Raw genomic sequence first — 9,861 nt, 5'->3', positions numbered from 1 at the left:
AGAAGAATTCAATGGATATTTGTAAAGTTCCTTCTTCCATTGAAGAGTTGAAATTTCTCATAATCAGAGCTACTTTCCACAAGAAGTTCATCCCACAATGGCAGAAACAGATCACCATCATGATGCATGCTCTATGTGGTGGATAGTTTCCTCTTCCTGTTGAAGCAGTAGAAACTTGCATCTTGGTGGCAAACTGTTTGGGGACAAACTGAAGAGCATAAACAGAGAGAATGACCATCCATGGAAGATTTGATATTCATTGAGAAGTTTCCAGACAACATCAAGTGGGAGATTGTGAAGAAGCTTCAGAAGTCTTGGTCTGTAGAGGTTCACAAAGACAAGAAGGGAAAGAGTTGGAATTTGGTTATGGATGCTCAATAGCAAGATACATGGGATGCTTGGTGCACTGATAATCTTCTGTTTGTTCAATTAGCAACCCACTGGAAGTTGGTAGACCGAGTGTTTTTCACAACATACTCTGTTGAAACCATCAGAAGCTGGCATTACTATGATGATGACACCACCACAATGCTTAGACGTATGCATTTTGACACATTCAGAACCAGATACCTTCCTCTGTGCAGTGGCATGAAAGCAGAATTCAGAGACGTTGAAAAGGAAGAAGTAGAAGAAATGTTAGCAAGACAGTCCTCCAGATACTGAAGCCTTCTGTTAACCCTCTGTGGAGCACTAACAACATAGTGGAGCCAACCCCCTGATGAATGATGCAATAAAGAGGCAAGCGTTAGAACGAGTCCAGAGGTACATGAGAAGAGAGAAAGAAAAAATCAGAGCCGAGAGCGAGCTCGCAGCAGAAACTGCCTTTGACGCCCTTGTGGAACTCTTTACAGAAGTCCCAATGGCACATCAAGCCCTTCCTCCTCCTGCTGGAGGTCCACTTCCAAGCCAGATCCGTCGTGGAAATATTGATGACAGGCCAGTGAATGTAGTTCCATTGCAAGTTTTTAAGGGAGAGTACAATGAAGACCCCGATCTTCATGTAGCAGAGTTTATGATAGCATGTATGGCTAACAATGCCAGAACCCCTGAGGATTGGTTAGCAATATTCCTCGCCACTTTCAAGGGCGCTGCGTTTCAGTGGTATGAGAGACAAGCAGCATGAACTTTTGGCACATGGGACGACCTGAAGTTGGCCTTCCTCACTAAATTCAAGCGTGAAGGTTTTGAAGAGCGGATGCGAGAGGAATTTATGAACCTAAGTTAGTCCTCTGGAGAAAGAGTAGAAGCTTATGTCTCACGAATGGAATCCATCCTGAAGAGATGGACTAACCATAATTTAGATGATGGCATTCAGAAGGGGATGTTTCTCAGAGGATTACAACAAGAATTCCGTAAGTTTGTGGAGCTGCAAAGACCAGCCACACTGCAAGCTGCAATAGAAGATGCACGACTATACGATGAAGTGGAAGCTAGATTGGTGATGAATCCAGGAAGAGGAGTTCTACCTCCTCCGATGCCAGGAATGATGTACCCCCCCAATGCAGTCCCAGGGACAGTCCCCTAGCCCTACCAACAGATGCCCCCAGTATCACAGTACAGTGTACCAAATCCACAGTGGCCACAATCAATGCCTCAAATGATGGTTCAACCACAACAACAATGGTCCCAACCAATTTCCTCAATGCCAAATCAGCAGCAACAGTGGAACCCTACCAACTGGAGTCAACAACCAACAGTTTAACCAGGAGCTCTGAATTAGAATTAGAACAGAGACCCCTCTGTACTAGCCTAAGCAGTTTATGCACTGATTACAGAGACTCCTCAAAACCCTCCTGCAAGTACCTCCGGAGGAGAAAGCTTGAAGGACTACTTATCCAATTCAGTTGCAAACATAAAAAAGGAGTTGATGGATGTGATTACAAAGCAGCTATAGATGGTGAAAGTGAATACCGCTAGCATATCCAATGTTGCAGGAGCAGGAAGAGATGTGATGCGGTCAAATACTTGGTGTGGTAAGTGTCATCAAGCAGGCCATTTAGCCATTGAATGTACACGAAAACCAACCATTCCTCGAGCCTTCTGTTCCTACTGTTTGCGGAAAAACCATACAGAGGATATTTGCTCTCTGAAGGAGATGCATGATAGGAGGAGGAAGGAAGAAGACGTAAGATTCAACTTGCTGGAATCCAAAATGACAACACAGGATATTGGACCCAAGGCTAGAGAGTTTGGTCCTAATTTTGGACCTAGAAGATTTCCCTCTCAAAGTTACAAAGGAAGACAGTCTGGCAGTGGTCAGAGAACAGAAGTGGAGTGTTATAGATACGGAGAAAAGGGACACATTTCACCAAATTGTCCAAATCCCAGAAGGTCAGTGGATTACAAGCCCTTATGCAGTCGATGTAAAGGAGAAGGCTACACTGCAAAAGATTGTCCAAGCCCATCCCCAGTGAAAAACAGTGCTACTGATAGTCCGGCTAAGGCTCAAGAGCCTACCTCCAATTTAGTGGAATTGGAAGTTGCTTCCATCACGCGTGCAAAGAAGAAGGAACCATCTATCCAGAAAGAAAATAATCCTCCCGCCAGAACAGTGAAGTTCAATTTTCCACCAGAAGAACAGAACACAACAGAGCCTGACAGTGCCGTACAGAGCCCTACAGTGCCACAGAGAGTTACACAGACAGTTCCAGAGACAGGACCAGAGGTCCAGGAGATAGAAGAGGAGGAAGTGCCACAAGTGACAGAAGAAGTTCCCATGATGCCTCTATTGGAAGAAAGAGGGAAAATGAGAATGGGTGTTGCCCCATTCCCGAACCGGTTAGAGAAGCCAGTGGATCCTATTAAGGAATACGATCTAGTTAGAGATCTAGATACCTTTAAACCAAACCTTACATTCCGACAATTATTGATGTTGTCTCCCAGTTGCCGAAAAAAGGTTCAAAAGTATACTGACAAGAAGACGTGGCTTAAGGATTGCTCCCTCAACAGCAACAAAGTCCAATAAAGCTCCAAAGCCTGTCAAAGAAGTGGATGTGGCTAACGCCTTCCTAGATCCGAGTACTCCAGAGACTGGCGTGTGGATAGAAGGCTGCTTTATTGCAAATGCACTGATTGATGGAGGTTCATCAGTAAACATTATGACGGATGTGACAATGAAGGATCTAGGCCTACAAGGTGTGCAACCAACCCAATGGCTCATCAGATTGGCGGATCAGAGCAGAATCAAGCCTTTGGGCATTCTCCCATATGTGAAGACTACAGTGGCTAGAAAAGATTATTGGCTAACCTATCTGGTGGTGAAGCCAAACTCTTATGGTACATCCTACCCTCTGTTATTGGACAGGCCATGGCTTTTTGAAGCCGGATTGGTTCAAAGGAACCATGACCTTGGGTAGATGACCCAACAAAGTGGTGTTGAAATTATATGGTTCTCAAAAAGGACATGGATCCACCTCCTTGGAATTATCTTTTGACTCCCCTAATGAGGTTACAAATGGAACATCAGCAGATGAAGATGCTATCAAACAGATCCTTCCCAAGAAAACAGTGGCACGTTCCTTAACAGTGGATACTGTAAGCCAGCTCCCAAAATATGCAAAGCCATTATCAATGGGTGTATACTTCCTGCCTGAACTAGGAACGATTTCTGAAATCACTTCTGACAGTGAGATAGAAGCATGGATGTACTGCTCTCCCTATTACATGGCTATAGCAGAGCTAGAGACAAAGGCAGAAGATGAAACAGAGAACCTGTTCTTCTCTTACAGAGCTCCTACAGAAACAGAAGCAGAAGCAGAGACAGAGACAGAGACAGAGACAGAGACAGAGGAGGATGGAGATGATATGGACGAAGAAGGTTATGAAAGTGAGCCAGAAGAATCTATCCCACCCGAAGAGGATACATTTGGAGAAGAAGTTTCAGAAGCATCAGAAGCAGACGAGCTCATGCTATGGGACAAAATGGCAATGGTACCATTTGGTCTGGTAAATGGATCTTCTCATATGCAAAATCTTTATAAGACATGGGTTAAGAGGAACAAGCCGTCTTTCAGCAGTGGCTCATGCCGTCCTAACCCATCTTTGCCAAGAAAAGATGATGATGATGCATCGTGCCAACAAGCACCAGTCCTACAAACCCAACAGAAATCAGAGGGTCCCTGTTATGTGACGTTCCTGGACGTGTCATCAGAAGGTGAGTCTTCCAGCCAAGAGGTACCTAATCTTGAAACCAAACCCGAAATGGCTCTAATCCCATTTCAACATCTCCAGGAGCAACCTAAGTCTCCACCAAGAGAAGAAGTTGGTTCTAGTGGGACATCAGAAGAGGACACCACTCCCTTGAAGGAGTCCGGATCTGTACCCAGAAGCAGTCCGCAGGACCTTCATCCGTGAAGTAGAAGGTGAAAGGCAGTTAACTTTTGTGGATGCGGATGGCACTGAATGCCATTTGAAGGTGGGTAGGTGGGTAGCAGCCTCCCAGAAGAGGAGTTGTCAACCTTGTATAACTTGTTGAAAGAAAATTTGGACGTGTTTGCGTGGTCCTACAAAGACCTAAAGGGGATTGATCCCACAATATGTCAGCATCATATTGACTTGGAACCTGATGCCAAGCCTGTACGGCAACGACAGAGGCGAATGAACCCGAATTATTCCACATTGGTAAAAGCAGAGCTGTTGAAGCTTCTGGAAGCCGAGTTCATCTATCCAGTGGCAAATAGTGAATGGGTTTCACCCATCGTGGTTGTACCCAAGAAGAATGGCAAGCTGCGAATATGTGTTGACTTCCGAAAGCTTAATTCCAAGACAAAGAAGGATCGCTTTCCTATCCCTTTCACAGACCAACTATTGGACACAGTGGCAGGACATGAGCTTTATTCCCTTTTGGATGGATTTAGGGGATATAACCAAGTGCAGATAGCAGAAGAGGACCAATCCAAAACAACCTTCACCACAAAATGGGGGACCTACGCTTACCGAGTGATGCCATTTGGACTCTGCAATGCCCCTGCTACTTTCCAGCGAGTCATGATGGCCGGCTTTCAAAATCATCTGCATGACTTTATTGAGGTATATTTGGATGACTTCTGTGTCTATAGTTTGATCCGTGAACACTGGGGACATTTGGAACAATGCTTTGACCGATGCCGGGAGTATGGGATTTCCCTCAACCCCGACAAATGCATCTTTGGGGTCTCTTCTGGAGTTCTATTGGGCCACATTGTTTCTGCACAAGGGATATCAACAGACCCTGCAAAGATCGAAAAGATCGCAGCTTTGATAGCACCTACCAACCTCAAACAGTTGAGGGGATTCCTAGGCCATGTGTGTTACTACAGAAGGTTCATAGCTCATTTTGCAACAAAGGCAACCTCCTTGCACAAGCTTCTAAGGAAAGATGCTGAGTTTACTTGAATGGAAGAATGTGACAAAGCCTTCCACACTATGAAGTAGTGTTTGATTGAGTCACCCATTCTTCAACCTCCTGATTGGATGAAGGAGTTTCATGTACACACTGATGCCTCCATTGAAGGCCTAGGCGCAGTTCTCTGCCAAAAGGGCTCCTCGAAGCTGGATCAACCGATCTATTATGCAAGCCGAAAAGTCACTGATCGGGAACGGAACTATACAGTGACAGAGCTTGAGTGCTTGGCAATGGTGTTTGCCCTAGAGAAGTTCCGCCACTACCTACTGTCCACCCACTTTAAATTTTATGTGGATCATGAGACCCTGTCCTTTCTGATGAACAAAGCAGATGTGAAAGGACGAATGATGAGATGGCTTCTTCTATTTCAGGAGTTCGACTTTGAGGTGATTACTAAGCCTGGTCGTTCCCATGTTTTGGCTGATCATCTGTCGCGTATCCCACAGACTGCAAACGAGGAGCAGGATGATCCAGACCTCCCTGATGCTTCCCTCTTCCTGGTAGAAACTGTAACTCCCTGGTATGCAGACATTGCCAATCTGCTGGCAACCCAACAGTACCCTCCTGGTATTTGTAGTCGGGAGAGGAAGAAGCTCATGTTAGAATCAGCCCCCTACACCCTGCTAGGCGGTGCACTGTACAAGAAAGGCAAAGATGAAGTGCTCAGAAGATGTGTTGCAGGAGATGAGATTGGGATTGTTCTGAAGGCTTTCCATGACGAGCCATGTGGAGGTCACTTTGCAGGAGAAGCTACAGCCAGGAAGGCTCTGCTAGCAGGATACTGGTGGCCTACCATTCATAAGGATACCTATGATTACTATAAAAGATATGATGCTTGTTAGAGAATGGGGAAACCCACGAAGACAAGTGCCATGCCACTGCAACCTATTCTCCCCTTAAAGCCATTTGAGAAGTGGGGCATCGACTTCGTAGGTCCAATCGACCCTCCCACCAGAAGGAAACTGAACCGATACATCCTCGTATGTACAGATTATGTTACAAAATGGTGTGAAGCTAAAGCCCTAAAGCGGGACGATGGTAACAACGTGGTGGCCCTATTCATGTACGAGAATATCATCACCCGTTTTGGCAGTCCCTTAGAGCTGGTAAGTGATAGAGGCACTCATTTCATTAATAAAGTCATGGAAGAGTTGACAGAGTTGTATAAGATCCGCCATCGCAAGTCCACTCCTTACTACCCCAGAGCCAACGGCCAAGTCGAAGTCACGAATTGCATCCTCTGTTTGATTCTGACAAGAACAATTGCCGCACATCGTCGTGATTGGGATGATCGACTTACAGAGGCCCTCTGGGCGTACAGAACCTCCCATAAGGCAGCAACAGGACAGACACCCTTCCAACTGGTGTATGGTACAGAAGTTGTTTTCCCTGTTAAACTGGAATTACCCTCTTTGAGAGTGGCTATCAAAGAGCGTTTGGGGGACAATGATTCACTGCAACGCCATCTCCTGCACCTGGAATGTTTGGACGAAACTCGCAGGATGGCTCTATAGTGCATGGAAGCAACGCAAGCTCGACGCAAGGCTTACCATGACAGCTTCATCAAGCACAAGGAGTTCAAAGAAGGTGATTTGGTCCTAGCCTATGATTCACGATTTGGCAAGTTTCCTGGCAAGCTCCAACAACGGTGGATGGGCCCATATAAGGTACTTGCCGTCAACCCTAATGGCTCTGTCCAAGTGCAGACCGTTGATGCCTCTGATGATCCCTTTATGATCAATGGATATCGCCTAAAGAAGTACTTCCCTCCTTGGGGATCCTGACAATCATGGTCAGTTGATCCTTTCACCCGTTGGCGTGGCACTGTACTTCTTATGATGCTACTTCTGATAGCCGTTCTTTAGCCACTCCTGATGAAGTGGACACAACCCTCTGTCCCCTCAAACCCCCCTTCCAGCCTTGATCTCTTATCCTCTATTTTCCACCAGCGACAGTGCCGAGGTGGGTTCTGACAAATGGTCTTTCTACCATTCCCTTGTTTAATTCGAAGAGAAAAAAAAAGAAAAAAAATATACATATCGGTCATGGGAGAAAAGGACTTAGGTCCCTGTCATGCCGACCTATTCTTCAAGAAAAGGTGGAAACACCCTCGGGAATAGGGAAAAAAAAACAACAAATAAAAAAAGAAGAAAAAAACAACAGAAAAAAAAACAAGATAAGAAAAATAAATCTATTAGCTGGCCTCGTTCCAAGAAAAGGTGGCAAACACCCTTGGGCGAGAAGCTAGCTTTGGAAAAGGTGGCAACAGTGGATTCATTACTTGAAATTTCCAGGATCCAATTCCGAAGCTGCCTCCCTTGGTACGCTGTGTCCTGGGTCTCTCTGCAAAGTGTCTAAATGACCTCTAGCAGACGACATGTTCCTATCCAACACAACGTTCGATTTGATAGCTACCTCCCTGGGTACGCCTCTTCAACAATTAACGACGCAACCTTCATCGACAAACAATCGAGTGACGTGAGCTTTCATCCTAACCAAATGGGGAAGTGAGTATGGTTGCCCTTTATAACTATCAACAACGAGTGAGACAGAGGATGGGCCGAGTGACCAGTCTTTTCCCTTCAAATCAAATGAGAGGTGAGTAGTGTGAATGAAGTGTTGCACGCACGGGATGGGCCTCTCAATGCACAAAGCACAATTTGTTTCTGTACACTACACCATAAGGCTCCCTGGCCTTCCTTCTCGCACCGTATGCCAGCACAGGGCGGGATGCACAGTTGCACCATCCAATGCGCACAAGGCAGACAACCTTTGCACAAGTGATCGTGAGGATTACATCAATGGGTTTCAGGATATGGCTGCCCTCCTGTATCTATCAACAGAGCATGAGACAGAGGGTGGGCTGAGTGTGACTGGAGTTTCTTCAATCAATTACCGAGAGGTGAGATTGAGGGACATTATGACATTTGGAGTTAGGTATGTTCCCGTTTCCCTATGCACCCACAGGATGGGTCTTTGCCATCATCACAAGACACATCACCCTGTTCTGTACACTGCACTCTAAGGCTCCCTTGCCTTCCTCCTTGCACTTATGCCAGATGGGTTGGACGCACTACTGCACCATCAACTGTGCACCCTGGTATACTCCTTCTGCACCATCCCCCACTCGATTCTTAAACCGGGTATGAGATAGGGGTTTCAATCCTTATTCCTTGAGTGATATTAGTCCTGGGGTGAGTGACAGTTCTTTCATTTCATTTGAGTGCCTGTGAGTTGAGTGTAGTATCCTTCATCATCGACGAATTTCCTGCGATTCCTTCAATCAGCTACCTCCCTCGGAGCTGCCGCGTGGTCCCTGCCATGAAGGACGTGTGCTGTAAAGATGCCTTGGTACCTCCAGTAGCCGACAACAACACCGGACGCGCTGTTGACAATCAACCGTGATCCTCAACAAAATGGGCCAAGTTTTTCTAACCCTACAACTTATGTTTCTCAGTGACGTTCATATTTTAAGTGTGGGGACATTAGTGGATGGCCTGTGGCGTGGTCCTAGGTGCCTATTGCTCGGTTCACCCTACCTGTTGTCGAAGGGTTTCGAAAGCAATGTCGTGACTTCAGAAGTCCTTGATAAATTTCAGGATAGAAGATCAAGCAAGTGAATCCTCTGTGCTTCTTGACTGTTTGGATAGGTTTCACTTCCATGAATTTAGCAAGTGTGGTTACGAGTATGGAGAAGTCAATGCACCAAAACATCGCAGCTGCTGAATTCCCCAGTATCCAACTCTGATGCAAGCAATCTTCCCAACTCTGAACCTGCAGAGCAGGCTGTGAGTTTTGCTTGCTAATGATCACTTCTGTCCTCCTCGGTGATTATGGGTTTTACAAGAAGGGTATCACTCTAGCTTTCGCAAGACAGTATCAATTTGTAGAAACATGATGGGTATCAATCTGTGGAAACATGACAGGTTTCAATCTGTGGAAATGCAACGGTTTCAATCAGACTGGACAGCGCTGCCCTTTTGCAGTGAGTCGGCCCTATTGTTCAATTTATCGTCTGCATCATTGTCCTCGATTTTGGCCTACACCTCTGCATCTAAGGTTTTTGAATGACCTACTTTGAGACTCCTCTATCACCACAGAGAGCATCGCAAAGGATGGAAAGGAATTTGTTGCTACTTACGGGTACCATCCTGGTAAGCATTCTTGATCCAATCATCTACAAACCATAATTCTATTTTTGTCCTTCTGCATTTGATATGTCGAACAATCTTCCTTCATAGCTCTCCTTCTCCCTTTCACACGTCGTATGTTTCTCATGCGCAGTGAGAAGATTGCCTGCACCATTCGCAACAGCCTAAGTGCGTCCTCTTGAATCATCGATTGCCTGCACCACTCGCAACAGCTTGAGTGTGTCCTCTTGAATCATCGATTGCCACTAATTCCAGTTTCTGTAATCTTCTTCAAGATTTTTCCTTTTTTTTTTGTCAGCTCACGACAATCAGAAAAAACTTCCCCCG

This window comes from Lygodium microphyllum, chromosome 25 (genome assembly GCF_053477565.2).
Source record: "Lygodium microphyllum isolate KBCC chromosome 25, Lygodium_microphyllum_v1.1.10, whole genome shotgun sequence".
NCBI lineage: Eukaryota > Viridiplantae > Streptophyta > Polypodiopsida > Schizaeales > Lygodiaceae > Lygodium > Lygodium microphyllum.
The sequence above is the reverse complement of the archived record's forward strand: the minus strand, read 5'-3'. Positions refer to the sequence as shown.